This window comes from Uloborus diversus, chromosome 4 (assembly GCF_026930045.1).
Source record: "Uloborus diversus isolate 005 chromosome 4, Udiv.v.3.1, whole genome shotgun sequence".
Lineage (NCBI taxonomy): Eukaryota > Metazoa > Arthropoda > Arachnida > Araneae > Uloboridae > Uloborus > Uloborus diversus.
In genome coordinates, this window is record NC_072734.1 from 41,161,879 (window position 1) to 41,187,583 (window position 25,705).

A 25,705-nucleotide genomic window follows, 5' to 3' on the forward strand; every position below is an offset into this window, starting at 1 on the left:
ATTTTGCACGAGTTACGAATTTTAGAGCTAACGCGACTTTTTCGTCCACAACATGAATTTTTATAAGGAAGTATCAGCTTCGCTATTCGCTACTAAATATTGATTTTGTGAATGTTATTACATCCCTCTAAGCATTTCTGACAGCGAAAGTTCCCACATAAAACTAATGAACGCATCGAGTTGTTCGTGCACGAAATAACCATTCAGCATCCTTCATTTATTTATTTTTTCATTCTGAATATTAAAGTTGATGAAATATATTGGTATCTTGGTGGTATCTTCATTTAAACTTTGTGAAGGTGGCAAGAAAAGGAAAGTTTCTGATAAAATAAATAAATTTAAAAAAGCTAAGATTCTCGAGATGCTTCAAGAATAGCAACACGTAGACGGTAGCGGGACAATAAATATGATTGAATCTTCCTTGCGTACATTTAAAAGCTAAAACAAAAATCTATTTGTAAAGGTTCAGAACTTGTTTTCAATATTTAAGTTTGCAGAGCAGTCTAGCAAAGTAAATATTATGAAAATGGAAGCTGCTCTTGTGTTACGGATTTTAGAGATCATTAAGAGGATCTATTGAGGAGGCCACAAATTGAAACGTTATAAAAGAAAAAGCGAAGCAACCGTATTTACAAATGTATAACATAAGAAAGACGAGTTGATCATAGAGCATAAATCACCATTATCTTCATTTTTGAACTCATAATTATGTTACTGTATATATTCTACAGCACTATTATAGTGCAGCATTTTATTATTACTACATACTGTGCGTACTGTGTTGTTTTATTTTATGTCATTCTCTCCCGTTGATTATTCATTTTGTGAATCAAAGTAATTCATGTTGAGTAAAACAGTTTCTTATTTTTAAATACAGTACAAGTTTAGTTCTTTATGTAAGAAAATGTAACGTATAGATGAGGAATGCTTTAAAACAATTTGAGGGGTGTTAAAAAAGTCTAAAAGAATTTCATATGCTTTAAAAAAAATTGTATACCTATATTTTTCCACAACGCGAAATTTCGACTTACGCGAGAAGTCTTGGAACGCATCCCTCGCGTAAGTTGGGACTCGACTGTAAATTCAAATCAGTAACAAATATTTTGTGTCACACACACACGCACCCTTCTCCAACTATAAAAGAAAGAATCTTTATCTTCACTAATAATAAAGCTGAAAATCTCTCTCTATATCTGGATATCTGGATCTCTGTCTCTCTGTCTGGATGTCTGGATCTCTGTGACGCGCATAGCGCCTAGACCATTCGGCCGATTTTCATCAAATTTGGCACAAAATTAGTTTGTGGCATGGGGGTGTGCACCTCGAAGCGATTTTCCGAAAGCTTGATTTTGTTCTTTTTTTATTCCAATTTTAAGAACATTTTACCCAGAAAATTATCGTTACGTGGAATAGTAAATTACGAAATTATCATAACGTGGAACCATAAAATGGGAGAGCAAATGAACATAGCCAATTGGCGAGAAATTCATCATCCATTATTTGTAAATATACAGGCGAGCCAAATGATCTTTTAATTTTCTACTACGGGCAAAGCCGTGCGAGTACCACTAGTAACACAATATTTTGAAAATAATATTTTGAAGCTTTCAAAAAATATGTTCAAAACTTTATACGTATCATTTATTGGAATATATTAGTTTCGAAATTCAAATGAACTGCATTGCGTCTATTTCTGAAGAAATAAATTCAACAAACATTAGTGTTTCATACACGCTAAAGATATCCTTTTACTTTCTATTTTAATTGGAGCAAAAATGAAAACAAGAGGGAAAATTTGATATAAATCTATCAGGCTCACAAAAATGTCATTAGTAGAGGTACCCAAACAAAATTTTTAACAACCTTCAAAGAATTTCATAAAAACGTCGTTATGAGAAATATTCGCGAGTAATTTTTACTAGCGTGACTTTTTATCTTGCATTTTGAAAAATATTTGTGCTGCATTTCAAAAGCACTAATTATTGCCATAATATCTCAAAACAAAATGTATCAAAAAACCAGGTACCCATTATATCGCAGTTAAAAAAAAAAAAGAAATGAAAACGAAATTTTAATGAAAACAAAAGGCGCAAAATGGAGGAAATAAAAATAAAGCAACTCTTCCGTCAACTTCATTAAAAAAGCAAAACAAATCCTGTTTTGTTTTTTCTCCTCAAAGACCGCGACCTTCATTTTTCTCCTGCAGCATACCCGAATTTCAACTTTTACTTTCCCATCTGGCAACTCTCCCCTCCGCAGCATCCCTTCAACATGTGGTTTTTCGCGCGCTCACGGCAATCTCTCCAAATTTCCGAGAACTGTTTTCTTTTCTTATTTTGATTCTTAACCTAATGTAGGGTTGTCCCAGAAACGGGTTATTGAAGAATAAATTAAACGACGTTGCGGTTTGCGAGGTTGTTTTCATTCTATTTTAATCGTAATCGTTTGTTTTCCTTGCCGTTCTTTCTTTCACTTTGCTATATCAAGTTCAGGTTTATGATGTTTACATTCGCTCTGTTAAATAATATGACATTTACCAGCAATTTCGCTTGAATTAACATACTTGGCTTCCATCGTTTTCGCGTATCATTCAGACATTCGCGTATTCTAAAGACTGTAATGCATTTTTATATTTCGGTTTGCCACTCTTTTATTTAAAATCAGGTTTGAGTCGACTGGATAAAAACAAATTTCGAAAAAAAAAAAACATGAATTGATATTTCATCATGTCATAGGAATTACGTTATTTTTTTTTCTGGTAGGTTTTTTTTCGATAACAAGTTTAAGTTTCGGAATCTCATTTCGGTAGGGGCGCCCCGAACTTAAATTTTTTTGTGAGAGCGAGTGCCGATTTGCCGAATAGAACTCCAAATTTCACCGAATGATGATAATTTTGCCTAATCAACAGACAATATTTGCCGAATAAAAGGATATTTTGGGGAGGTCACAGTGATCTACTGTGATCCCTCATCGGGACGTCCCTGCACTTTATTAATGGGAAGGTTTGTTTTTGTATTTTATTTGCAAAAAAAAAAACTTATTTCGGTATCTATAGTTTCTGTGGCAAAGAAGCTACGTAAGTCATTTATGAGTGACGCCGTAACATAGTTCACACCTTCATAAAAGATTAGTATCAAAACTAGTTCAACCCCTTTTTAGAAATTTTACAGGAGACAAAAAAATAAAATAAAATCAGGCTCTGTATACTTCATTTTTCCAAAAGATTTTTCTTTTTTCGTTTGAAAAACATTCGTTGTTCGACTTACTTTTATTTTTAACCGACTTCAAAAAGGAGGCGGTTATCAGTTCATACCGTATGTATTTTTTTTTTTTTTTTTTGTCCACTCACAGCGTCTCACCTAGTGAACCGATTTTGATGATTCTTTTTTGAATGGATAGGGGATGGCTCAACTTAGGTCCCATTACTTTGTTTGACCATATATGTTCTTTAGAAAAAAAGTTATGGGCAAAAAACAGTAAATTTCATGCAATTTCCCTATTAAATGATTAAATATGAAACCCATTGTTATAAAAGTTTGGTGTCATATAACAGTAACATTAATAGTAATTGTAATGATAATTTTGAATAAAGGCTTCTCTGAAGCAAGCATCATGTTTCTTCAGTGTCATTACTCCATAGTGGTGGTAAAGCTAACCTGGAAGCGAGGTGATGCAGTGATCAGGATTTGCTTAGCCTTCACAATACTACCTAGTTATGTTTGCCTCAACTATACAGGATTGCATCACAAGCTACTGGTACGCTGTGAAATGCAAATTAGTTAGGGATATTTAAATGTTTATAATTAAATTAACACACAAATGAATTCCAGAGAGGAACAAAGATAAATTTTTAGTGCCAATCGCTTAAAGTTTAAGGCGTGCTTATCGTTTTTTTTTTAGTATGGAGCATTTTTATGAAAAAAATAAGGTAAAGTTTCGTGATGGTAACTTCTTACTTTTGCTAAAATTTCTACATTTACACTAAAAAGAATAAAATAAAAAAATTTTGAAAAAAAAAAAAATAGAATCGACTTCAAAATTGCTCTAAAAAGTGAAAAATAATTTTATTCTTTAAACACCATCGATAATACTTTTAAATATAATTTTTGAAGTTGGCGCAAAAACGATAGATAAGATCATTCACAGCCATAACTCAACTACAATTATAATTTAACCAGGCCTAGTTTCTTCACTAACACATACATTATGCATTGATAACAGCATATTTGAGTAACGATATAAATGTTTCGTTCCTAACTTTGGATGATTTTCTGAAAAAAATATTAAGGACGCATGGTTACACTGGATTTTACTTTTTGTTTTTGCGCCAACTTCAAAAATTATGTTTGAAAGTATTATCGATGGTATTTAAAGAATAAAATTATTTTTCACTTTTTAGAGCAATTTTGAAGTCGGTTTTTTTTTTCAAAATTTTTTTATCTTTTTTGAACAACAGTTTACAGCTAAAAATATTGGTTGGACAGGTTCGGAAGTAAATCGGGAATCGTTTATTTAAACATTTTTAAAATTTTCATTCAAATTTCAATTAAATTCGTGCATGTTCTCACATTTATGCTATGTACTATCTTGTACAATCAAAATTGCCAGTTTTTGGCATTTTACAGGCACTTTGTTGTAACAAGGTGGCAATTACAGGCAATTTGTGTAATAATGTGGTTGATGCTACCTAAGGTCCCTATATTTACGAGCCGAAGCATTAGCTTAAGTTCAGCCTTTTTGGATCGGAGCGCGTGTTTGAGTGGTTGTCTTTTCTGGCAAGTTATCGCGTTTAGTGATTTCTCACTGTGAGCAATTATTAGCGGCACGAGAATTATTTATTAAAAGAAGTATTATTTTCGGCAAATTTGGCGGAATCCGAAACTTCGCTGTGGAAACCCTAGCAGCGCAACAATGAAAAATCCGATCCAAAATGACTGAACTTAAGCTGATGCGTCGGCCTTTCTATATAGCGGCTCTAATGCACTCGACGTTAAATCCCGGTTATCACGTATTTGCCATTTCAACTGCTCTTGCTCGCGGACTTTGCTTATTTCAAAAATCTTGTTAAAATAATTAGAAACATTTTAAATTTGTTAATAAATATGAGATGGCAACAGATAAAAATTAGAAATCACAAAGCTTTCTCTGATTTAGTTTTTAGTCCTCGGTAAAGATTGAGTTTTGCGTCTTAATTATTAATGGATTCGGTGTCTGATTTTTCTGTCCCTTTTCAGGGCCAAATTTTTAACCTCAGAAGAGCGTACTAGAATTGCAGCATCACTTCTATTACAAAGCCGACCCCTCAACCTAAATAAAAATGTGTAATACCAAGCTGTTTACGCCTAACGTAAAATATCCGCAAAGACGGACATCTGTACTTATATTCCAATCATTTTTGAAGTACAGAGCGTATTTTACGTTTATGTTAAATATTTCTATACCAATAAATATTGGAATGTCATTTTGTCATTTTGCTCTTAACATTATAAAGATTATCAGTTATTCATACCCGTAGTTTCATCTCTACATAGTATAAAATGAAGTCTCCAAAAAGCGTCTGTTTGTTTGAACTCGCAAAACTCGAGAACTACCCGGCCGATTTTGCTGAAATTTTCACAGTTTGTTCCTTTAAGTCCTGAGAAGGTTTGCAGACCAGTTCGAAAACAATTCGATGAATAGTTTTTTTTTAATTCCAATTTAAGCCCAATTTTCACATAAATTCCCGAATATGGGGGTGAAAAATTACTCGCAAATAGTAATATTGCATATCGTTGGAAAAGGAAGAATTTTCCGCGTTCTATGCAATTTGTTCCAATGCTCTAACTTAATTGCGGCGGGAATTTTTTACGTTTTTAGCTCGAATTTTTTTAGGCTTAGCTGAAATTTAGGCACTACTTTCTTCATTAAATTCATCAATAAAAAGTGAAGGAATTGTCCCACAGTTTTCTTTTTGACGGCATTGGAAAGAGCTGTTTTTTTACTCCAGATCTAACTCGACCTAAGGTCGAAAGTTTAACCCTCTATCTCTATTAGAAAAAAAGTTACAAGCGAATTAAATAAAGTTCAAAAATCTGTTCTCTATTCAAGTTTTTAACCATTTTATTTTGCGTTTCCACGGTAACGCTTTTTGAATTCATTGCTTATTTCCAAATTTTTTCATTTTCAATTCTTAAACTTATTTTATTTTGTGTTTCCATGGTTACGCATTTTAAATCCATCTTTCTCATTTTATTTTAATTTCTTAAAAGTATTTTAGTATCTGTCGTCATTGTTTGGCGAGAAAATTTTGCATGATGGTTTTTTTTTCTTTCATTTAATCCTGGTTATTGAAGATACTTCACTTGACACACTGGTTTTTTTCAAGGTAGACCGGGCAAAGCCGGGCAATGCAGCTAGTATAATATATCCCGAAATCACTGTGAAAATATTCTAATTGCATTCATTAATTTGTTGGGACTCTCGCTCAGCCTAAATATAAATAAGCAACACGAAATCTTAAAACAGAAAGCCCAAAAAGCTAAGTCCGCGCGCAAGCGCAATTGAAATGGCAAATTTGTGATAACCGGGATTTAACGTCTAGTCTCTAATGCTACCCGTACGATTTTACCTGGGCGTCAAGGTAAAAGCTTGGATTAAGTTCGTTTTGAAGTAAAACGGGTTTTTAGCATCTGTTTTCGATCTGATTGAAAGGTGCTTTGATATTGAATACATCTGATTAAAAAAGCGAGGATGGTTCTTCTTCTTCTTTTCCTTTCTTTTCTTTCTTTTTCTTTTCGTTTCTTCTTAAAGCAGTATTTTTTTTATACTCACAGCAAGTGCATGGAAAAACCGCAATTCTAGATTTCTCAAAAAAAAAAAAAAAAAAAAAAATTCAAAAAAATTACGTTTTGTTTTTAAAATATATTAAATTAATGCTCAATAAAGATCAAACCTCAAATATATCAAATAAAATTAAATAAGAATGTTACTTGATCCCTCCCTCCCTTCGGGAGAAAATTCTGAAAATTCAGCTCTAGCTACGCTAGTGTTCATGTGCGTTATATTTAGATTTTTTGTTCAAATTCTCTATCCTGAAGCATCGTCTGTCCAGCATACTATATAGCTAAAAATAAATTTTGGAAACATTCCTTAAAATATAGGCATTAAAAATGACTATGCGAAAAATCATAGCCTCTATGCTTTGATGTTAGAAACATCTTTCCCGGATAGATAGACCTTGTGGGCGGCCATGATGTCAAGTTACAATTTCAGTTACTTTAACTCGGCAATTTTAAGCCTTATAAATCAATCTGCTTATAATATTTTGATTCAATGGTAAATAAGATAATCATATTCGACAATGCAAAATCAGCGACACGCTCATTCGTTTTCAACGGAAAAAAATAATCATATTCAACTCATAAATTATTTGAAAACAATGGACAAATAGTTATACTTTTAAAGCCATGCACTTGGTTTCCGACTTTAAAAAAAAAAACGAGCTATTCAGTACAACTTTTTTTTCTCAGAAATCTTTTTTAAACGATGAAAAATATTACGTTTTAAAGAAATGTTTAAAAAATCGAAGTAACCATACTGTGAGATGAGTTGATGCCAGTAAATTTTCAAACCTATATTTTCTTATACAGTAGGGGACGCTTGTACCTTGGAAAACTGCTACTTTCTTAGAATATATTTTTGTAGTCATGCTTTTTGTAATCTCTAATAGTAACTTTTACCACAAGTGGTGCCATAGTAACAATCAGCATCGAAACAGTTAAAATGATGATTTTGTGAGAGAAAGAAAATTTCATGACTCCAAATTAAATGTTTTCTTCATTTTTATTTCATTTTCTTTCTTTGTATGTGTAAAACTAACCAACTGAATTTTGTTTTGTTGTAAAAGAGAAGTACTTTAAATATTTTGGTTATGAGAAACTACTGGTAGTGAAATGTTCTAAACTGATGTAATCTTTTAAACACATTTAATGAATAATTCATTATTTATGATTCATCATTTATTATTCATGATTTAATTCATTACCATGATTTTTTTTTTTTTTTGGTGCAATATTGGGTCAAGTATATGGCTGTTTCCTGAATCATGAAAAGTGTCCCATGGTACAATAGGATGTTGTACCTTGGAACAGTTTGTAAAAGGCTGGCAATATCTAATTTTCAAACTGTCTGAATTTCAAAAAATATATTACAGAGAAATATATTGGGGAATTGAAATGTGACTTTTAGATTTTAAATTTAATTTAAATAATTGATGTTAAAAATTAAAATATGAAATGTGTCCCAAAGTACAACATTCTTTCCAACAACCTCCTTCATCCAGAGTAGCCGGGATCAAAGGCAATCCGGACACTTTAAAAACAAGGTTTTTGTGAAGTGTTTAGTAAATATTTTCCGACTCATATCATGAAAATTTGAACTTTAAAATTTTATTTGAAAATTGTTTAAAGATGCTAAAGGAAGTTTTGTGTTAATTTTGAAAATAATTTTTCGTATTCAATTTTTCTTTTTGACGAAAAAAAAAAAGAAAAAGTAAAAACGCTTTTTTATTGCAAACAAATTATTCTTAGAACGTTGCCTTCAAACTATACAACTGAGGAAAAAGCGGGGCTTCCATGAAAAAAGTCGACATTCAAAAGGGTTCCACTTATAAAAACAAATTAAGAAACGATGATATAAAGGAATACCTTGTAATATCTGACGTGTCTGCATTACTTTTTGTAATGTCTGTAAAATTTTCGTCAGTTGCAAATTCAGTCGCTCCTTCTTTGTTTCGAATCAGCCTATGGAAAAGTTTGAATCATGAAACTCTTTTTAAAATAATATGCAAAGAGAGAGAGAGAGAGAGAGAGAGAGGAAGGGAAAAAAAATGTTTTTGTTTTCTTTTTTATCTTCAACCGGTGAAATTAAGAATATAAATTGAGATTGACCTTTTGCATTGTGCTGTTATTTCAGTATTGTCTTCATCAGCTCAGTTACGGTTGAAGGACTTTCGAGCACCGAACTTAAAGAACACATTAACAAATCATCTAACAGCTTTTGCTGGCAACAAAAATGGGTATACTACATGTACATAAAGTGACGTCAACTGGAAGAAATTAATAAATAAAATAGAAAAAATAAAATTTACATCAAAGTTTGTAAAATACCGGAGAAAAACTACTGACATTAAAAATATCCGCATTTGTGAATGAAAATGGAGCACAAGATGATATCGGTAAAGGTGGGCCATGAGAAAACTAAACTCTATTCACGGGTAATATTGACCGAAAGTGAAACAATTTAGTTGCCAGAAATTTTGCCACTATGGTCACCTTTTGAAGATTTTCAATAGATTAAAAATTAAAGAAAAATATAGCGTTCTCGTTCATCATCTGCTTGGCACCAATTTGTTCTTGTCCAAACCCAACATGTGATTCACGTCGCCAAATGACGTATTTCCTTGCTTACATCTAGTTTATCTTTCCCATGAACGCAGTATAATTTGTTAAAATGAAAATTACTTCTAAACTGTAATAAACAATAATATTTAAAGTAAACGTTGACAAAACATTACTCGCTGGAAGCAAATAATCTTAATACATTATTAAGTACATATCTGCGTTAGCACACTCAGAAAGGAGAATTAAACATACGCGGTCTTAGTTTTTAAAAAATGAATTAACTGCAAAATAAGGACTTGAAATGACTCCAAATTCGTCAAAAGAAAGAGTTTAAAGTTGTGCCGACACGTTGAGGAGACATTATTTTTTCTGGGATTTGTTTTAAATTTTTTTTTAATGAAAAATATTTTATTTGAATACTTATAAACATATGGCGCATGATTACACAAAATGGTAGCATTATACTTCTCCTTTTCAACTTATCACCTTCATTGCCCCAGATAGTCTTTATTTTTTATCATTTCATTTGAAGCAGTGACTGGCTGGATTTAAGTGGACACTTTCAAGTTTTGAGTAAAACACGCCTAAAGTTCCGGTCCTAAGTAGGCTTTCATTGAAATTTTTTTCTAAATCAGGTTGTACAGCGTACAGCAGCACCTACCTGGGCTATTAGTACTATCTCTTGCCCCAAAACAGAAGAGTGGTTCATCTACCATTTGTACTTGAGGACTAATTTATCAAAAGAGAACAAACATATTATCCATTTTCCAAAAATGCTCAGGAAGTGAAAAAAAGAATCAAGCTAACAGCAAAACGGTTGTATTGCATTTTCTGTGCATATAATTGAGTACAAAGGCCTTTTAGATTATATCCCTGAGTAAGAAATTTTCATACAAAAAATCAGGGAGATATCACCATTTTAATTTTGGATATGTGCTTTTTTGTTTAAAAAACGTGATGATGCGCCCTTTTGAAAGAAAGCCTGAGCGTTGATAGCTGCAACTTCACCAAAACTGTAATAAAGGGTGTTTTTTTAGATGTATAGCACTTTAAGTTGGCAACACTGTTTGATATGTGCGTCATTTTGATAGCTGTTACTTGTTTTGTGTTCAGTTTAGTTTGCCATTTCATCATGAATAGACAAGAAGGCGATGCAATGTGCCACACAGCGCGTGTCACAATTGATTTATTGAAAGAAACGTTCAGTGAACGAATAATTTCGCGTAATGGACCCGTGAATAGGCCTGCAAGATCATGCGATTTAACACGGCTGGACTACTTTTTGTGAGGCTATGTGAAGTCTTCCGGTCTGCACCGATAAGCCACAGACGATTAACGCCTTGGAAGAGAACCTTCGCCACCGTATTACTGACATACGGCCTCTGTTGCTGCAAAAAGTGAGAAAATTGGACTTTCCAATTGCACTTTCTCCGAGCCAGCCGAGATGGCCATATGCCAGAAATCATGTTTAAATAAAAATGGCAAAGAATCATCTTTTGAATAAAGCAACATTCATGGCAATTAACAACATTTAACTGTGTTCTATTTAACCCTAAAGTTCTCTACCTCTAAAAAAAACACCCTTTACATAACTACCTCATGTCCTCATATCGAAGTACTTGAATCTAACTGAACAATTGAAGTTTTGATCATCATAATTTTATGCGTGGAATCCATACGTAAATTGAAAGTAAGAATTTTTCTTAGCTTTTTCTTTATCAGTGTTCATGATTATATTCTTTCATAAAATGTAGGATGTGGTAAAATAGAACAAATGTGAAAGGTAATAAAAGTAAAACACCTCTTAAACACTGATTAAAAAAATTTATTCGGAAGATTCACACATACACATAAAAAAATGTGAAACAACTTGTTTTTGATAAAATTCTCAACGCTGAAAAAAAAATTCATTTTTTAAAACTTTGTAAAGTAACTAAGGTAGACTATATGTGTTAAGAGAAAAAATTGCCAAATTTGTTAAAACCCGGTTTCTGGTTAAACTTGATATGTATGTCTTCTTTGTAAAGATATTGACATTCTCCATCGTATTCATGGCTTATTTGATGACAAGTTTTCCGAAAAAGGCTGTGAATGTACTCCAGCGGCAGCAAAGTCGTTTCATGAATCACACAAAACAAAAAAAAAAAAAAAAAAACTAGCGGATGTTTTGTCACTTTTCGAATTCAAAATTGAAACACCAAATAGGGATTTGGAGATTTTGAATATATGCTCCTTTGAAAAAAAAAGTTTTCGTTCAACAGATTTAGTTAGGACCCCCTCCTGTTTTAAATGATGTGAAAAAATTGTAGAGGATGGATTTGTTACCTTTTAAGGGGTCACAGTACCTTTCAAACATTTTTTTTTTAAATTTAAGTAAACTTTATATTTCTTTGAAACCATAACATGCATAATTATTTCTTAATCAATAATTTATTTTCAAAATTTAAAAATACTGTCTACTTTTTTTAAAAAATCAAAAAATTTAAGAAAATTTCAATTTTTTGAAATCCCTAAGACTTTTTTATTTTTGCACTAATTAAACAATTTTTTTTTTGCTAAACGATCATAATCATCTCTAAAAATCTGTGCATTCATTTGCTTATGAGTTTATTAGAAAATTTTCTGAGATTAATTATGTAAAAAATCAAAGTTTTTTTTTTTAAATTGGTTTTTAAAGGTTTAACATGCTCTAAACATTTGAGTAATTTATAAAATGCTTATCCAATGCACAGTTTTGTCAAGTATGTTATCCCAATTGCAAAAAGTATTACTTTAAAGCTGTATCTTTAAAAGAAAAAAATCCTTAGGGATTCTAATGACATGAAAGCACAAAAATACCACCATCGAGAAAAAGCAGTTTAAAGTTTTTCTTTTGCATAAGAACACATAGCGAGCATGGCCTAAAACCACTCATAACGTTTTAAAAATTTGAACTAAAGCAATGAAACTTTTTCCCTGTGTTCAGAATAGGTTTTAGTTTTGAAATAAGCAATAAAAAAATTTTTTGATCGTTTCATCATTTTTGATTTACTGTAACCCCTTAATTGAAAGTCCAGTTTAATAAACGGGATTTGTCCTGCTTTTAATTCTAGAGACTAAGGGATTTTGATTGAGCTCATCTGAAAGATTTTTAAAAAAATGCTAAAAAACGAGTTTCTTTTAAAAAGTGTATATCTTCACTTTTGACAAATTACTACCCAATTGTTCTTGTTATGTTGATATTGTTAATTTTGGCACTTGCATCCCTTTGCTTCTCACTGCCCCACTTCCAGGTACCTTATCCCTTTCGGACGCTGCTATTTTTTTTATTTTTTTATTTATTTTATTTATTATTTTTTAAGCCAAAAATCATTACTACTCTACAAAATTTTATGTTACATTCAACACATGACCAGATGCGTAAAAAGGAAAGGGGGAAGTACATCTGTCTCCATGCGCAGCAAAGCAGGAGAAGGGGGGGGATTGCCCCCTCCTGACCCCCCCCCCCCCAAAATGATGGGCCTGCTTCACAGATTTAAAACCACTTTTCTGCCAGAAAATTCGTAATTTGTCACAACTAATTTTTGCACTCAAATGCTTCGACACACTTGCGAGACACGATAAGATATGTTTTTCATTTTCAATAAATTTAAGTGCATATGCACGCGTTGACCGACAGATCCATCAGTTTTAAAACTTGATTAATTGTGTTCCTTCCATTCATGCATCTGTATAATCACTAAACACGCAACTAAAATGTTCATTATATATTACATCATCCAGTTCGTATGTACTCAAGGTTTCTTCGCAAACTTTTCTGATAAAAGCTGATTCAAGCATTTGTCGCTATCGAACACCAGGCGACGATCGAATGTTATCGTTCGGCGATAAAGTCATCTAATCATCGTGCAAAGCCTCCTTGTGTCACGAGTCAGTGACTCGTGGGCATTTTATCCCCCCCCCCTAAATTTCGGGTCTTGTTTGTTAGCTAGAAATTTGTGGAACGCTGAAGTAGAAAATTCTACTTGACTTTTTGCTTTTATTTATGAAGTAAATATGATAGAAATGTGAAAGCTCTCGAAAAGTGATATATTACTTCAGTTAAGTCATGAAATAATTTTATCTTTTTTTCCTTTTTTTTTTCTCAACGCGCGTGTAAGTAGGGACAGTGGAATTTTCTCGATTTGTTACCAGAAAAAAAAAATACTCGGGATACTCCGAAAACACATTGAGTTCAACTGGAAAAAATTATTTTAGAAAAATATTTTGCACGAAAAAATGACACAAAATTTCGCAACCTTTTACGGTTATTTCATGTTTCGACAACTCTAAGTCTATTCCTCAAGTATTATTTCAAAATTAACTAGCGTAACTGATAACTATTTTTATAAATCACACATTTGTTTTGAATTTCGTATCTTTGATATAATATTGAAAAAAAAAAAAACGAGCCTGAAAAAAAAGGTGAAAGAAAATTACATTATTTCAAAACATGTCCTATAGAAATATATAAAGTTTAAAATTGCTTTCTTTTTTAGTTTTACTTTACATCTTTTTTTCTTTTTAATACAATTTATAACAGCTTGAGATATGACCCAAGTTTTTTAAACTGCAGGTATTTATTTTTTCTTACATTAATTATTTTAAAGTTATTTATTTATTTATTCATTTTCAAGTTGCGTTGTCATATTATGGATGAACAAAATACAAGAAAAATACACTGGACTGCTTTAATTTGATTGATTTTTCGAGTAACAATTTTCGTTACTAAAACTTTTACCTATATAAAAGTTAAAAGAGATGCTTACCCTAAAATGAAGGTTGCTACAAAACGACCATCAAAAAGTCTAAATCATTACAAAAAATAGATATAGTATTAAATGAATATTTCTACTTCCTCGAGAGTCGTCAATCAAATGTAGAAAAGTTGCGAGTGATCGCTTTTTCAGAAATGAACATTTAATTCATTATTGATTTTTAATAATTGATTTGCCTATTTATTTACAGTTACAGTGAAATTCTAGGCATATTTACAATTTTCGGTCAAATACGGGTACATGCGATTAACAAAGTTTATGGGAAATGAAGGTGACAATAATTTCTTGCCGTTAAAAAACAAAGTCCCAACAATCAGTTTTAACTGCATTAATTATTTTGTATTCATTTAATTATTTATCTATTTTGTGTGCATTCAATAGATTACTAAGTGCAAATAGTTACAGTAAAAATCTGCAATTTTTCCTTTTAAAGTTCGTTATAAAGTTCTTACACGGTTTAAGATTTATAGAAAAATTGTATTTACTATTGAACTTTTTTCGTAAAATTGGCATCAGGGGAGTCTCGAACTTAAATTTTTGGGAGGGCGGAAAGGCTCAATTTGCCGAATAAAACTTTAAATTTCGCCGGAAGATTAATAATCTCGCCGAATGGAGCTCCAAATTTCGCCTATTGATAATTTTGCCGAATAGAACTTCAAACATTGCCGATTTTGCCGAATCGTCAGACAAAATTTGCTAAGTAAGGAAATTTTTGGGAGGTCACATTGACCTCCCGTGACCTCCCATGGATGTCCCTGATTGATATCATAAGAATCTTTGTGGGAAGACCAGAGTTTTTGCATCATACTTCCCGCATGAATTTCTTTCTCTTTTGGTAGGAATAACTATTTTCTTCATCCTTTTAACATTATGACTGACTACACAACGATTAAAAAGAAACTAAATTGAAATGATTTAATCCTTTTCTCAAATGTTTTATTCATGGAGGTCAAAGGACAAAGAAATTTAAATGTTTACACTGGGCTGCTACAAGAGACATGAATGCAACACACATGAAAAGCTGACCTAGACCACAAGGAGAAAAAAAATCGAAAAAAAGAGCATTGTAAAAATATAGACACATAATAGCGGAAGCAGAAAATAAAACAGAAAGATAAATCCTTGTAACCCCGTAGGGGGCGGACGCGGTTGTCATGTTGCCATTCAATAGGAATAAAAAAGAAAAGTAAATGCTGTGTCACTGGGAACGTCAAGCGCAGCTAGCACAAAGCTGGAAATTAGTATTTTAATGAATCGTTTGTTCTGTAACGTTTCGGGGCATTCTTTTTAAACAATCGGGTAGAATATTTTTATATCTGGTTGTTTGAAAGTTCTTTGTACAACACTAATTATGCAGATTTTTATGTTATCAACCAAGTTATTTTGGATATTTTTTGCATATTAAATTTTATCGTTCATATTTGTAACTCAGTGTGCTCCACAATTTTCATGGTTATAATACATTTTGCAGCACTGTATTTCAACTCATTTCGTTTTCAATGCTGTACGAAGTCCGTGAAAAATTGCCTACGTTTGTATGTAATCTTCTAAATTTCCTAAAGGTGCAAAAACTGTAAACATTAAAAAAATTTTTAAAAAAAACGTTTAAAATCTTTGTTATTAATTTAAAAACAGGTTCAGAATTGTTCCACGTTTGAATATAGTCTTCTAAATTTCCTACAGGTGCAAAATCTGTAAACGTTGAAAGAAAATAAACGCAAAAGGTTTAAAACCCCTGCTATTGATTTAAAAATAGGTTCAGAAGTGTTATCAAGGGATATCAATGAAAGAAATTATTTTGATACCCATTTGATAGTCATTTTTTCGAGAAATTGGGTCGTTTAATGCTTTGTGTGACTGTTTGTGTGACTAGTTTTACTGATTGATAACGCCACGGGTAAAGCCATGGCATTTCATGTGAAAAAATTAGGTATAAAAGACTCTGAAGTTTCAATGGCTCTCTGAAAGACAAGCTCTGCAGTGGACATGTAACGTAGGAGACAAACGCTGATCCAGAAAAAAGGAGGGGACGTAGTAGTCATAATCCTTTTCTTAAATGACCAAAATTATCCTAAAGCTGCATTTTGAAGTTTTCTTGCAAAAAATTCACCGTAAACCCCTAATTTGTGCCCAAAAATAGCACATTGAACCACCTTCTGGTAATGACCCTCTCCAAAAACAAGTTGGATTCGCCCTATATACAAGAGCAGATCAAGAATATACTGGTAACGTTTACCTGTGAAAGGCAATGTCCCACGCACCAGGCTCTCATTGTAGCCTCTGTGAACAATTCTCAGACGAAATATTATCTTCGCCAGCTTGAACCTTACCTTGTAGGCAGAATGATCCATCGCTTTATATGTTTCACCACCAAACAGGTACTCCACACTCCACACTGAAAGCTAACAAAATGAATCTCGATTCATCACGCCAGGAAATATTTTTGCACTTTTCGATCATCTACTGGTGATGTTGTCGGGTTCTGTGTTATGCTGTGCTGTCTTATGCAAAATTTCCGATTTAAATTAAACAATATATACACAAAACTACTTACTAATTTCGTTCCACTGCCAATTATCCTGCCAAATGCAAGTCCCAAACCTTTAACGCTAAATTTCAAATATTACTGCTAAATCTAGTATGGCAACACTAACTATAGTTCGAAGTTACCGTACCCAGGCGTGGATCCAGAAGGGTGGGCGGGGGTGGGGTCATAAGGCCTCTGTTAAGCGACCGTAAAAAGCCTTAAGCTGTCATTTGGTGCCTTATGATTCCAAAAAATCGGTAAAGACTTCCTATTTAGGACCAAAAACGGCATTTATAAACAAGATTTAATTTGTATTGGAGCTCATGCACTACTTTTCAATTTTAAGTTTAACATTTTAGGAGAAATTCAGGCAATTTATATATGCGTAAAAATAAATTGTGGGTACTAGAGAACTCCTGCACTTCTTTTCGGCAGATACTGAGCCCTGCTTATTACCCCTTCCCCTTCCGGAAAGGTCCCGCCCCAAAAATAGAAGCCAGATCCGCCCTTGCCTGCATGACTGTATGTTTAAAATCTCTAAGAAAAATGTTGTTTTTAATTTTTTTTTCCCTCATAAGTCTCATTGATCAGAGAAAAAATCAGTTCCTGCTTTTGATCAAGCTCAAACTTTCGTTTTTCTTAAATTTAAACGTAAACTATGGTTTTCTTTGAGCATGCAGTTTTCAGAAAAACAACCACAGCAGAAATCTCGCTAAAACTCAATTTTGGAAACTGAGGAAAAACTGCAAGGTTAAAATTTGGTTCAGTTACTTTCTGAAAGAAATATATTTTGCTCCAAACTAATAAAAATATTCTTCCATCTGGAAAAGTTATTAAAAATGATAAAAGAAATCTGCATATTTTGAAGCCAAAAATAAATAAATAATTAAATATAAAGGAAAGGTAAATAATTAGGAACGAGTAATATTTCTCAAAAAATTAAAAAAGTTAGCGAGTGACATGTTTTAAAGGATGCGATGGAATTAATAATAATAATAATAATAAGAAAAAAAAACACATAACATCATCCTCTTATGTCATATTTCCTTCCAGGCTAAAAATAATATAAACATGACAAGAAGAGTTATGAAAAGATAGAACTATTTTAAAATAACCGAGTCACTAAACAAACAACGGGATGAACATGTTATTGACAACAAATGGGTGTGTTCAGTAGTCGATGCAAAGAAAAAAAAATCAAAATTTATAAAATAGGGAAAGGTTTTAATTCAAGGGCGAATTAGATGAACGGATTGCTTGTAGGTCGCGGTTACAGTTCCTTCTTTTCTTCGCGGTCGACCACGTGAATCGTTGCCGTGGTTACACGTCCGCTTTTTTTTAAAAAATTCATTTTCACCCGCTAACAACCGGTTTTGCTTTTGTTGATTATCACTTTTTAACACTTTCGCTTTCTGTCTTTCTAGGTGCTATTCATCACTAGTTTTTCATTCATTGTTTTTTTTCCTGAGTGAATAACATTATTATTTTATTATCATTATTATAAACACGTTATTCTTTCGTGGCGGTTTTTACGAATCGTTCGAGTCTAGTTGTAAGCTGGGTTACTAGGCCGCCGCCAGGCGTCGCTGATTTTTCAGTCGTTCATTACGAATAAACAAGGGTAGGTTTTATGAAAAGGGAAAGTGGGCCTGAAAAACAATAAAATCGCGTTCCTAAAATATGATTTGTATTTTTCTATGCAGATATTCGCATGCATCAACGCCATTGAATTAACGAACTTACGTCACTCGTGGAATCTTACGTCCACATCGTTACTAGAACGAAACAATCCTACATGATCAGTGGAAAATGATTTAGCTTTCAAGATTTCGAGTACAGTTCTGGACGTCACAAGAATACGCTGCAAGCACAATCTGCAACACTGTACTGCCAGGAAAATGAGTAATGATGAGTCGGATAAAAGTGGAATATTTTTTTTTCCTTTTGAATTCCGAAATAAAATTGAGGGAAGAGGGGAGCAGCATTCAGCATCCATCTTGAATTCAAATTATGTTTCTCGCAATCATGAATTGCGATACGAAACGGAATGGAAATGACCAAGAAATTTGCACCCGTCATATTATGACTGGTGATTTTCTAGAATAGGTAATACGAGGCAGTTTTTTTTTTTTTTTTTTAATGAACGAATTTAATGCACTGGTAAAAAAAGTTAACGATCCTCTTATGATCGATTTATTAAAAAGAACGGCATTGCCATGTCCATGCCCAATAGCAGTAAAATATTTTGTTAATCCCGCTGCTTTGAATAAAAACTTTTTCATACAGCACATATTTTAAATAGTAATTATTTTTCAATTCCAAAGTAAAAATTGAGAATAAATGAAGAAAGAGGATGAAGCTTTTTCATTTACTTTTCATTATATTTATTTCACTTCCACTTCAGAGTTGCGTACTATTTAGCAGAAAGTAATTAGTTTACACTTTTTAAGAAAGTAACTGCTGCATGACCATCCTAAAACTAATCTGGGAAGATTTAATGGAACTATCTTCTGCGCAATTTTCAATTGAGCCTCAGTTTTCAATCACGAAGTTTAGTAACACTTTATTTTTTCTTTTAGCCTGGAAGGACATTTTATTATTTACGAAAGCGGGGGGCATATTTCTCACTGAACATTAGCAGTCGAACTTGCTTATAACGAGCGCAAAGAGAGAGCGATATGTTCTCTTAAAACCAAATACTCGTAAAAAACGTGTTCGTAAAAAAAAAATCATAAAAATTCATTATAATGGGGTTGTTTCCTTCAGTCAAAAGTAGTACTTTTTGTCACTGAAATTGATAGAATAAGCAAAAAAAAAAAAAAAAACATGGACTCAGAAAATACTTTCATTTTCCCAACAGTTATTTTTTAATTAATTTTTTAAAATGCCCGATTTTTCAAACAAGGCGTGGTCTTTATGACGTCACAAATGATGTGCTATGGCGCATCTTTCCACCGCATTTCCACGTTGCGATAATCAACAACCATATCGTTGCCTATACATGTGAGTAAAGATGCGAATTAAATATTTTGGACAGTGAATGGCAACACTGAATGGCATTTCATCATTTATGAGATCATCGGCAGAAGCTTTAAACGATGAAAGAGCACCGATTTAAGTAGTTTTTAAAAACATTAAACTTAAAAAAATTATTTGTAAAATGGTCAGATTCTATGTTTTTTAGCATGCTCTTTCAGAAAAAAAAAACTTTTAAAATTTTGGAAATGACCCCATTGCTCTTTTTTTTCGTCTTCTTTTTAATCTCTGTACAGTTCCAAAGAAGTTGCTTAATTTACTTCGAACTGTCCAAATGTCTCTTTCTTGTGTCATTGTTTTTGAGGAATACATACATGCACACATATAAAAAATTTTAAATGCGTCTTTATACTCCACAAATTTAAAAAACAAAAATGTGTCGTCATCGCTTGTTTTCAGGGGCCATGATTTATCGTGACCTTTCGGTCGACTTTGGAATGCTGAAGAAAATTTACCATAAAAGGATAAGATGAGGTGGAAGTCAGTAGAAATTTTAAGAATCACAAAAATATTGCTTGCTTTAAGCGGAGTTTGCTCATTAAAAGCAAGTTGTGCTTCCATAGACTTAACATTGTCCCATTTCCCAGCTGGGGCAAATCTTGAAACTGCCGCCCTACTCATCTTCTTTCAAGTTTTTCTATCGCTAGTCAACGAAAAATCAGAAACAGGGTGAATTTGCCTTCCCCAGAAGTTGCCGCCCGGAGCAAGGGCCCCGTCTTGCTCCTCCCTGGATCCGGTACTGACCTGGTTGATTGGGTGCGATTTATTGGCACCCAAGCAGTGTCAGAAATTAGGGCCGTGGTGACCTGATCGGTATTTTTGTGACCGGAGGTTACCGGGTTCGATCCTTGCCGGTCAACCCTCTTCGTTAATGGTGATTAGGAGACGTTAAATATGCTAGTGGTCACAAAGTTCTCCAAGGGAAAAGATATACCTCTGGGGGGGTGCTGGACCAGGGATTGCTCGACTTCTGGTCTGGATCAAAAAATCATAGCTGTTTTCAAGGTCCCATCCAACTGGTCAAACCAGAAATAATGGTAGGTACGGAGGATTCAGGAGTGAAAAGTGGAAAGAAAGAAAAGTGTTATATACAGAAGTGTGTTTGTCTTTCCCAAAACCGAAGGTTCGTTTTAGGGGGTTATTCTTCAACATGACCCCCCCCCCCTCCTAAAATGGTAGTGTATCCACCCCTGCTTCCTCCTACAAACTGGATATTTACCTCCTCTAACAATAATCCTTGCATCATCGGTCAAGATTTCTTCCGTGCTGCAGATATTCCTATTTAAGGGCCCCATCTTGTCCAAACTACATGTTGCCCTCAAAAAAGGAATGGAAGAGGCTCAAACCGGACGAAAGAACCGTTCTTTCCTTCCTTCGTGATTTCCATGCCTCCCAGCTATTATTTTCACTACCAATGTTAGTTGACCGGAAATTCTTCAAGTGTGTCGTTGGGTCAGTTGGCCGGAGACTGTGACCGCCGCGCACGCATGGTTTTTTTTCTACATGAACTTGTTTCCCCTCCTGGAGAAAGTTGAATAGGGGTTACAAGTGGAGAAGGGCTTTTTTTCTTCTTCTTCTGCATGGGATTTAGCCTACTTTCTCTGCTGCCCATTGTGTATGGGAATGTTTGACTACTTTCGCTGGAGGCAGAGAGTTAAAACACAATTAAGGTATCACGAGACCTTCATTGTTTTGACCCCAACGATAAGTATATTATAACTGAATAGGCAATTCAAAAAAACCCTAGGGTTATTTTTTCATTGCATTTACTTCTTATACTAAGATGAAAAGGTTCAAAATATAGAAGACCCTTTTCTATGTATCGAAATATAGTTTCAAAACATAGGAACATAGGCACACTCTTTTCCTAACGCACAAAAGCAATAATTTTTGAAGTGTTATTCTACCTTTGGGGTTGCCTGCAAATGATGTCATGCTTTGAAGGGGGGAGGAGGGTACACGAAATTGTGACAGTTTGTGACAAAGAGGAGGGAAGGGTAACACGAAGTGTGACACCACGCCTTTTTTGCAATCAAATGTTTTATGAAAAATAGCGGCAAGTGTGACAAAAGGGAGAGGGGTACGGTGAAGTGTGACACTTTGTGACGAAGGCAGGGAAGAAGCTCAAAAATGGTGAAAAAGAAGAGTAACATAGCCCCCTTTCTAGACATCTGGCGTGAATTTTAGCACTAAATTGTACAAGTATTATGAAGAAATGTATCCATAACGGTTCTTATAAGTCGATGTCTTTGGTATTTGAATCTTGATCACCGGCGAATGTCGACATTTACCAGATTTCGGACTTTTACTGTAACACATGTACATTACCATATTAGGATTGGCAATATGGCTTAAATTCAAGGGTTCTGGGGGGGGGGGAATTAACAACAACAGACCCTCGCAATAGCCTCAACCTGACAGTTATCATCCACATCATGCGAGATAAGAAAGCTGGTCAATGTAAAGAGTTCTATATTAAACAGTTAGTTAAGGGACGTGGAAAACGATAAGGGAGGGGGGGGGGGGGAACCTGATGAATAAAATTATTATTAAAAAAAATTCTAAAGAAAAAAAAACATTTTGGATCAATTGTCTCCCTTAAGCTGATATTCAGTTATCGTTTGCTTATACCGAGTAGAAGGAACAGCCTGACTTTGAGTTAAACCAAATTGAAGACTTTCATTGGCGTTCAGTTACTATTTATTTATTCATTCATTTATTCAATCCCTTATTTGTTCATTTATTTTTTTTTATTTATTTACTTACATCACAAAAAAATATAGTAATCAACAGCTCGTTCGTGAACGTCTTGAGAGTATTCTAAACTAGAATATCGTCCTGATGAAATTTTAAAAATTTAGTTTAACTTTGCCTTGAGAAATGAACACTTTTGTGACCTGTCATACCATATTGCACCTAGCACTAGTGTAATTCTGGGAAGCATAATCATTCTATACCAACATTAGTTTATCACAGTTGTACTATTTTTACTAACCACACTAAAATGATGAAAAAAATGAACACAAAATTCGATTCATTTGAAAAGAATATTGCAAATTTTTGTTTCTAATTAAAAAAAATATGTGTGTGTATAGCTTCAGAAAGAGTACTTTTCAGAAGCTGAATTATATAGAATTTTCCTATGAAAACAGAGAATTAATTTGCCTCGGAGCAAATCTTGTTTTTCCTTGCTGCTAAGATTTTAGAATTTTCTGAAAATTTATGATCTTTCTCGTTGTGTTTTTTTTATGTAAGTGTTGTAAAATATTTCGGAGGACTTACGGACGTTTGATATCAGATAAAGGTTTGTGTATGCCAAAATTTTTTGTTCCTAACCACTCGCTCAAAGTAAAATGCAATCTTAAATATTTTCTCTGGAGAATTGCCACTATCATAATATTTTTTGTCTTGAGGCCTGTCAGTTTTATCCTTGTACTTTTCGGCTAATTACTAGTCAAACAGCTTCTTTTTCAAATCTTGTATTAATAAACGTGAAATTTAAGTCAGATTTCATTTTTATGCGAGATACGTTTTATAAAGGGATTGTTCTGTGGTTTCTAATGGGGTGGTTTTTTTCAATCAAAAGTACTACTTTTACTCATTGAAATGATAGAATGAGCAAAAAAAAAAAAACATGGACCCGGAAAATACTTTTATTTTTCCAACAGTTCTTTAAAATTAATTTTTTAAACTGTCCGATTTTTCAAACAAGGCGTGGTCTTGATGACATCACAAATGATGCACTTTGCCGCATCTTTCTACTACGTTTCCACGTTATGATAATCAAGCAGCGAATTAAAATTGCGCTCTACGCTTGCTACCAACCATATCGTTGCTAATACACGTGAGTAAAGATGCGAATTAAATATTTTGCACTGTGAATGGCAACACTGAATGGCATTTCGTCATTTGTGATGTCATGGGCAGAAGCCGTAAACAATAAAAGCGCTCCGATTTAAGTAATTTTTTTTAAAAATTAAACATAAACAAATTTATCAAAAAATGGTCCGATCCTATGTTTTAGGCATGCTTTTTCAGAAAAAAATACTTTTGAAATTTTGGAAACGAACCCATTTCAGTTTTCTTCAATAGCACTCGCGCTGTCATACACTGCTGGTACGAATCCGTTGCAAATAGCCACCGTTACCGCTATTTATATTTATCGTTTGCTGTGCTTTACGTTTATTATTTATCATTTTATCAATTTATCATCTTTAATGTTTCATACGTTCTTTGCATTACTATTTAATTTTATTATTGTCAGCGCTATTTATTGTGTTTTTGTAATGGCAACGAAAAAAGAAAATAGATGGAATTGGTTAAATGTTTTGATGGAATGTAAATGCTTAGTTATCTCGTCCATTGTCGGCGGAGAAAATTCTTCTATATTTTACCTAAATATGTACTTGAAAGGAACTTTTCTTTTTTTTTAACAAAAAGTGAAGATTTTACTTTATTTACCTTGTATTTATTTTACAATTTCGAAGAATTGAAGAAACAACAATTCATCGGCAAATATTGGTTTGCTGTTACAAAAATGTGGGAGACAAGCAAGATCAACATTTTTGAGAAAACAATATACCCTCACCTCATCCCATAGAATAGAACGATCTTCCCCTCATGCGTACTTAAAACTGAAGTCAACATCACATAAATCTCCGAAATTATACGGCAAGTATACTGTTTCAATGACAGTCACTGGAAATTTCCGTGAAAATTCTACCGGCATAAAAAACATAAAATAACGGCTTCTTTGAATTTTCATGAGCAGTTTTTTCTGTTTATGTTTTTGCTGAGGCATATCTCTCGGTGGGTTATGCAGAGTTCTTTATATGCATATCTAAGAGGTGAAAGTATGCGCGAATTTTTATTCGCTTTATTTTATTCAACAACAAGTCAAACATCACAAATTTCCTGGGTGGCTGAGTTTCGCTCGGTTGGTGGGAAAGGGGTAATGAGGACCGACATCTCTGCACACAGTTCCTGTTCATCTTTTATGCCGTAAAACTTGACGACATGCATGGTAAGAGTCGGTAATTATACATTCCTGCTTTAAATCAAATGAAGTTCACAAAATGAAAGTGGCATTGCCAACGGCGCATGTTTCGTTCGTCTGAATAAGAAGTATGAGCAGGGGCGTGCACAGAGGGAGGGGGAGAAGGGACACCTGTTTTCCCGGGCCCAAACCTGAAGGGGGCCCAATATTTTTAAAACTGGGCGTAAAATATAGGGGTAAACAATATGGAGGGGGCCGGAAAAGTCATTTGTGACAGGCCCCAAATTTTCTGTGCACGCCCCTGACTATGAGACGAACACATGATGAGATTTAGTGCCATTAAGGTACACACACCGGTAGTGAGCAGTGCTGTGCTTCAGTAGAGGCTACTTTAAGGTTTTTATTTGAAAAAAATAGGATTCCAGGTTTTCCAATGGATTGAAACGTGTGACTGCACGTTTGATGCACCTTTCAATCCATTGGAAGACTTGGAATCCAAATTTTTCAAATACTATAAACTTCGAAGTGGAAACTACTGAAGCACTGACCACTATCGTTGCGTTTACCTTACTTTGTAAATCATCACAAAATCATTTTTTACGTGTTCCAGTTTTTTAATTCAGAAAAAAACATGTTTTTATGAAATTTAGTTACAGTGAAAAACGTTGAATACGAAACTAGGGGGAACGAAATAATTTTTTCATGTCAATGATATTCCACCGTAGTTTGATAGATTAAGAAAAAAAAATTAAGTTTTCTTTCATTTTATCACGGCTTAAGAGTGGCAATTGTAAGTGCTGACATTTATTTATTTATTCATTTGCTGTTTTTATTTGTTAATTTCGTTCCAAAAAAAAATATTCTCTTCTCACTGTTGCCAACAATACACTGACCGGGGCGCACGATTTTTGCCCTACGCGTGCTGCATTTGTTTTATAGCATTAAAGTTAAAATTTCAAATAAGCCAACG